General features: G+C 41.3%; 1 pseudogene; it reads left to right on the top strand.

The window, feature by feature from the left end:
- Positions 1-4,540: 4,540 nt before the first annotated feature.
- LOC117027604 (methylglutaconyl-CoA hydratase, mitochondrial-like) lies at positions 4,541-5,305 on the top strand (annotated as a pseudogene).
- Positions 5,306-7,178: the final 1,873 nt, after the last annotated feature.

The following is a 7,178-nucleotide window of genomic DNA, read 5'->3' as shown; positions in this document are numbered from 1 at the left end:
AATTCTAGGTATATTAGTCTGCTCAGCCTACCATAACAAAATATTCACTGGGTGGCTTAAACAACAAAAATTTGTTTTCTCACAGTGCTAGAGGCTAGAAGTCCCAGATCAAAGACTCGCAGGCTTGCTTTGTGGTGAGAGCTCTCTTCCTGGCTTACAGACAGCTGCGTTTTCACTGTGTTCTCACATGGTATGGAGAGAGAGAGAGAGAGAGAGAGAGAGAGAGAGAGAGAGAGAGAGAGAGAGAGAGAGAGAGAGCGCGCGCACTCTCTGGTGTCTCTTCTTATAAGGACACTAATCATATTGGATCAGGACTCCACCCTTATTCCTTCATTTGACCTTGATTACATCCAAATACAGTTACATTGAAGGTTGGGATTTCAACATATGAATTTGGGGTGGGGAGCACAAACATGGAGTTCATAACACTGGGAGAAGTTAGTGGTCATGTCATAAAGACACTCAAGTAGCCACGGGAGGCTCCTGTGGCAAGGAACTGAAGCCTCCTGCTAACAGCCATGTGAGTGCGCCATCTCAGGAGCAGGTCATTCAGCCCCAGTTAAGCCTTTAGCGGACAGTGGCCCCTAAAAATACCCTGACTGCAACCTAATGACAGATCCTGAGCCAGAACTACCCAGTTAAGCAGATTCCTGACCTGCAAAAACTGTGAGATAATAAATATTTGTGATTTTTACCTGCTAAGTTTTGGACTAACTTGTTATGAAGCAATAGATAACTAATATTCCCCACATTCAATCCATCAGCAAAGTCAATTGGCTCTAAATTCAAAATAGAGCTAGAATCCAAGTACTTTAATTGTTATATCTCACCTTCACTGACCCTCATTCTCTGCTCCTGCCACAGTGGCTTTCTTATCATTCCTGGATCACATCTGGCACACTCCAAACTCAGGGTCTCTGTGCTTGCTATTCCTCTTGCCTGAAGCACTTTTCCTCCAAATATCTTGATAGTTTACTCCCTCCTCAGATATGTGCTTGCATATTAATTTACTATTCCTTATTCTCCTTCCCTGCTTCCATAGCTCTATCATATAACATACTGTATAAGTTATTCCTTTACTCTTTTATGACCCCTCCCCCCTCACAGTAGAACGTTAGCTTCGTGAGGGAAAAGATTTTGTCTGTTTCATTTACTCCTGCATCCTCAATATCAAGGAGTGTATCTGGCACATATTATGTATTCATTAAATATTTTCAGGGAGAATAAATGAGATAACTAGGCAATGCAATTTTAATCATTTTTAAAATGAAAAATAAACTTACTAAAATCCACACATTTATGGCACGGGATTTCAAAATATGAACTTAGGTTCCTCTTGACTCCAGCCCACTATGGGGCTTATTTTATTTTATTTTTCCCCCATAAGAAGTATAATTGAAAAACATTTCTCCTTCTCCTTTTTTTCCCCCTATAAAGACTGGAGAGAAAGATGGTGCTCTCAACAATCTGAATGACACCGCAGATGGCAGTGACTGTCTCATCGCTGGAGGTACCAAAGCAGAAGTTGAATGGCCACTAACTAATGCTAATGCAGAGGGACTGTCATGCTGCATGAGGGCTACCCACGTGATTTGCCCTTGGACCCTTCTAATGCTGGGATAATGTTCCAGCAGTCAACCAGAAGTCACTGCACAGATGTTCCATTTCCAGTTCTGTGAAGGAAAAGGATGAGCAAAAGGAATGATCCGGGATATGCAGGGGGACACTGGGCTTGGCTTTGACATTTTAAACTTTAGGAAGATCCAAATGGATGTATCCCAGGCAAGATGAGTAATGTCCACTGTCTTCCTCAAGGGCTGGAGGCAGGATTGAAACAGAAGGATCCCTCTCAGCAGAGTTTAGCACAAACAGCATCTGTGTCAAGAGGGCTACATTTTTAGGAACACCAAATACTTTGAACATTTTTGATCAAACCCTGTAGGGGCCACATTTAAACTGCTCTGGGTATTGTCAACAGGAAAATATAATTTGTTCTTCATTTTTCTGAACAGACTCAAAAACAAGAAGCAAAAAGCCTTGACCAGTTTATTTCATTAAGTACAGTGGTCCTCCCTTATCTATAAAGGAAACCCCCTTATCTATGAGGGATACGTTCAAAAAGCACCCCCAGTAGACGCCTGAGACCACGGATAGTACCGGATCCTATGTGCACTATTTTTTTCCCCTATATGTACATACATACAATTTACGGCTTCTCTTTGGCATAACCAAATTGCCAGGATTATACTCTTGCACTTTGAGACCATTATTAAGTAAACATAGGGGCTATTTGAACACAAGCACTGTGATATCATGACAGTCGATCCAATAACTGAGAAGGCTATTATGTGGCTAATGGGTGGGGGGTTTATATAGCATGGAGATGCTGGACAAAGGGATGATTCATGCCCTGGATAGGACAGAGTGGAACTGTGTGAGATTCTATTGCACTACTCAAAATGGTGCACAATTTAAAACTTATAAGTTGTTTATTTCTAGAATTTTCCATTTAGTATTTTCATATCTTCTTTGACTGAAACAGCAGAGGGTAAAACTGCAGATAAGGAGACTACCGTGTCCCGAAGCAATACATTTAATCACGACTGACTGCTGCTGAGGTAGTAGGTAGGGGAAGTATGACACGCTTGGCTCCCAGAATGGATCAGAGTCAGATACCGATTATTAATTATTGTACAGCTGTCCTGATGGCAGGTGGGGAGAAAGAGCTCAGCACTCAAGTTCATGGGGATGGGGAAGGTACTCATGGAATTTCAGTCATGAGAACCTTGCGTTTCACCAAACGGTGTGCTTGGCTATCAGATTTGAAAATCATATGAAACCCAGCTCCCTTCCCCATGCCCCCTATCACAGAATGCAGCTTTATTCATTCTGCTTTTCATAACAATGGGAGGTGTCAAAATGAATGATGTTGAAGTGGTTATTGGAAAAGTGCCATGTAGTACATTTGTGTGACATTGTTAAAATGTAAATCAAGTCAACTTCATTAGAATGCTTAGTAGTTTCAAAATCAGGCTAGAGTCCTTTCCTAGGCTCAGTTCCCAGCTGGAAGAGTAGTTTCCCCTGCACAGCTGTCCCTGCTACTAACTGAGGCAGAGATGGCATTTGAATATGGATTTGAATATATTGAGCAACTGACAAATATTCTCAGTACATAATTTATGTCAGTTTTTCCACATTGGGAAATGAGTTTTATTTGTTCAACTGACCTTGATAAGAATATAAACTCTGGCAGCATGGGATACTACGGAAGCATGAGCTACCACCGCTGTTCTGGTGAGTTATAATTGTACTGCCATCGCCTTGGGTTTCAATTAGGCAGAGCAGTAAACCCTGGGTCAGGCAGCCTTAGGTTGTAGTGCATACTACAGAGGGAATCAGAGCTGTTCTTCCTACATTGCAGGGGTGGCACAGCTAGATGAGAGCAGTCTATGTGAGGAGCAGTTGGGGTCAGCATTGTCAGGCTTCAGTGATGAGCAACTACTTGGTTAAAAAAAAAAAGTATTAATATATCTCCAGCCTGACTGACACCAGGGCTGTAGGAGCAGCTTGGGCCAGCAGCATGGGACACACATCCCTCCCTCCACACACACACACAGAGACATATACACAGGCGCACACACATACATATGCTCACATATGCATACACACACATATGCACAATGCAGGAACTGCTGAGTCGGACTGAGAAAGAATAGGATAGAGGTAGGAAAACCAACATGGTTTAATGACACGAAAGTCAAGCCTTAAAAGGGAAAGGATGATCAAGGGCTGCAAAAAGATCAAGGTGTATAAAACATTTTAAATAGCCTCTGGACTTGTCAATTAAGATATCATCAGTGACTCTAAAATAGATGTTGGCCAACTATGGCTGCTGCCTGTTTTTGTGTGGCCTACTAGCTAACAGTGGTTTTTACATATTTAAATATAAAATATTTAAGAGTGATAACAGCTGCTGGAAGAGTTGAAGATATTGTCTCTTAGCCTGAAAGCTTAAAATGTGTGCTATCTGGCCCTTGATAGAAATAAGTTTGCTTAGTTCTGCTCTAAAAAGACATTCTAGTAGAATGAAGAGGGAAACTGAAGAAATATATACCAGATATCTTTCATCATTTCAGTAAGATAGGAGGACCTATCTTGTTTCTTTTACTACTCAGTGAGGAAGAAGGAAATGGGATATGAGCTTTGGTAACTTGGGGACACATAAGAATCTCTTGGAGAGTTTTACATATGCAGGTGCGTTGGTCCTGACCTCAACATATTTCAGGTTTAATAATTGGTCTGGAATGGAGCCTGGAGTTGGTATTTTTTAAAGGTAGACAGGGTTAGGCCCACACCATAAACAGATAACATGGCAGCAGCACCGGCAGCGACATCTGGTGCGTTGGACCCCTGCAGGCCAGCTGTGCCTGCTTGGTGGCCACTTGGCGTGGTGATCTGGGTAGCCCTGCGACCCTGCTACAGTTCTAAAGTGAAGATGGAGGACGAGCTGCGAGTATTGTACCTGAAGGAGGAGAAATGAGGAACTGTGGTGTTTCGAATAAACAGAGCTTATGCCAAAAATTCATTCAGTAAAAATCTTGTAAAAATGCTCTCAAAAGCTGTGGATGCTTTAAAATCTGACAAGAAAGTGCGGACCGTAATAGTCAGGAGTGAAGTCCCAGGGATATTCTGCGCTGGTGCTGGCTTTAAGGAAAGAGTCAAAATGAATTCTAGTGAAGTTGTTCTTTTTGTCTCCGAAACAAGAGAAATGATTTATAAAATCGCTAATCTACCAGTGCCAAGGATTGCAGAAATAGATGCACTCGCTGTAGGTGGTGGTCTTGAACTGGTGTTAGCATGTGATGTAAGAGTAGCAGGTTCCTCAGCTAAAATGGGCCTGGTTGAAACAACAATGGCAATTGGTCCCACTGGAAGAGGAACACAATGACTGCCTCGTACCATTGGGATGTCCCTAGCCAAAGAGTTCATGTTCTCTGCACATGTGCTCCTTGGCCAAGAAGCCAAAGCAGTGGGCTTGATCAGCCACGTTCTAGAACAGAACCAGGAGGGCTATGGCTATGCTGCCCACCAAAAGACCGTGGACCTAGCAAGAGAGTTTTTACCTCAGGGATCTGTTGCAGTGCGAGTGGCAAAATAAACAACTCATCAAGGGATGGAGGTTGATTTCGTAACAGGGTTAGCCATAGAAGAAGCTTGTTACACTCAGACTATTTCAACAAAAGACAGACTTGAAGGTCTTCCAGTTGTTCAAGAGAAAAAGTCCCCTCGCTATAAAGGAGAATAAAAAAAAACACAGAAATCTTTAAAATACCAATGTAATAAATGTACTTCTGGAAGTACCTTTCAAATCCACATATGCCTCAGCACCTGGAATCCCAACAACCAAAGTGGAGAGTGAGTTAGCTGTACACTGAATTAAGTGTCTGGAGTGGATCCATATGTGTACTTTGTTCCAATGTGTGTCATGTCATATTCAGATTTATAAAGCTAGTAGTGTGTATTGTCAAAACCACAGATTCAAAGTGGGTAACATTTAAAAGTATTTCCTGCATACGAGGCTTTCTGTTCTTATTTTTTTAATGTGAATAATTTATATATTACACAACCTAGGAAATAATGTTGATTGTATGCCTACTGTGCTGTAATACGAAAAAAAAATATTTCTCTATACCAAATAAAATAAAAGTAGACAGAGTTGAGTATAAAAGTGTTATACTCTGATTGGAAAGTCAGTATAAGTCACCTGGCGTTGAATGGGAGGATTTCAGAGTAAGCTCAGGCAACATTAGACTTCAGCATATTTCAAAGGATTCAATTAAAGCAGTTTTATAACGTTCTCCACGAACAGGTAGTAGCAAGGTGGGAAGTCATCCAGTAAGTTGACTAATATTTATTTCGTGCCTATACTGTGGGGTCACAGCAGGATAAGGGGGTGCAGTATATTGGGGTGCTGGTGAAGACACTCTAAAATTGTTAATGTTCACACTGTAACATGAGCCAAGTGAAAGATGGACTGATGGATGGATGGATGGATGGACAGATGGATGGACGGGTGGATGGATGCAGAGCTTAGCAGGGGTAAAGAGCTGAAGGTGACTGAGAGGGGAAGAGAAGATTCAGTACATGTGAAAAAATAAGAAAAATGTAAGGATGCAGTGATAACAAAGAGAACATTCTGATTACACCTCAGGTTCAGGTCATGATAAGAACCTCAATTGTAAGTCTTCAATCTAATTTTTAAAAAATAGTTATCGATTTTAAAAATTCTGTTTTTTTTTTTTAGTTACCGATATCGCAGTAGCACTTTATCCACCATTTTCCATGATCACTATGTTTCCTCTCTGTGTCAGTATATATACGCTCATGTATATATACGCTCTACCATTTTATGTTATTGCTTTCAGATTAAAACAGGTTCCACGCTAATGATAAGTAAATGTTTGGAATACATTTGTAATGTGTTTGTAAACTGGGGCATTCCTTATACCCACAAAAACATAGATTTGCCAGAATTTTCAGAAGACCCTCTCAGACATTTAAGGAAAATCACAAGCACAACTCTTTACAGAGTGCTGCCTGGCACCCATCGTTGGCCAACAGCTGCCTCTTGCTGGGGGAATGCAGGACTCACACCGTCCACAAGATGTCCCATTTCCAGTCAAATTCAGCTGTCTTTTTCGTGGCCTGCTTTCTTTTAGGTTTTGATGACCTCTCAAAATAATAGGTCACATGGCTAAAACTGTTGTTCAGTTTTTCTTGCTAAAGATGATCAACTGGGTTCATTTGGAAACAATCATATTCAGAAAAACTGATGTGTGCCTATGGCGTTTTTTCTTGTTTACGTCTTTTCTTGGGGGGGAAAGTGTTTCTGGTGGATTTTTTTATTATAAAAAACAGCATATGTTAATTATAATAAATCAAACGCTGCAGAGGCTTATGAAGAAAAAGCTCTTGTCCTTCCGAGTGATCCGCTGAGGCAGCTGATTTGCCTCCTGGGTACTTCCACACTCTCTCTTGAGCAAGACTCCGTTGGTCTACATTTGCTTCCTTTAAAGCTGCCCATGAAGAGATAATGACTGACCTCAGATTTCAGAGGAGAGAACTTAGCTCCTATAAGGCATCAGTGATGGGGGCAAGTCAGAGTGCAACCTGGAGTC

This window comes from Rhinolophus ferrumequinum, chromosome 9 (assembly GCF_004115265.2).
Source record: "Rhinolophus ferrumequinum isolate MPI-CBG mRhiFer1 chromosome 9, mRhiFer1_v1.p, whole genome shotgun sequence".
NCBI classification, from domain to species: domain Eukaryota; kingdom Metazoa; phylum Chordata; class Mammalia; order Chiroptera; family Rhinolophidae; genus Rhinolophus; species Rhinolophus ferrumequinum.
The sequence above is the reverse complement of the archived record's forward strand: the minus strand, read 5'-3'. Positions and strand labels throughout refer to the sequence as shown.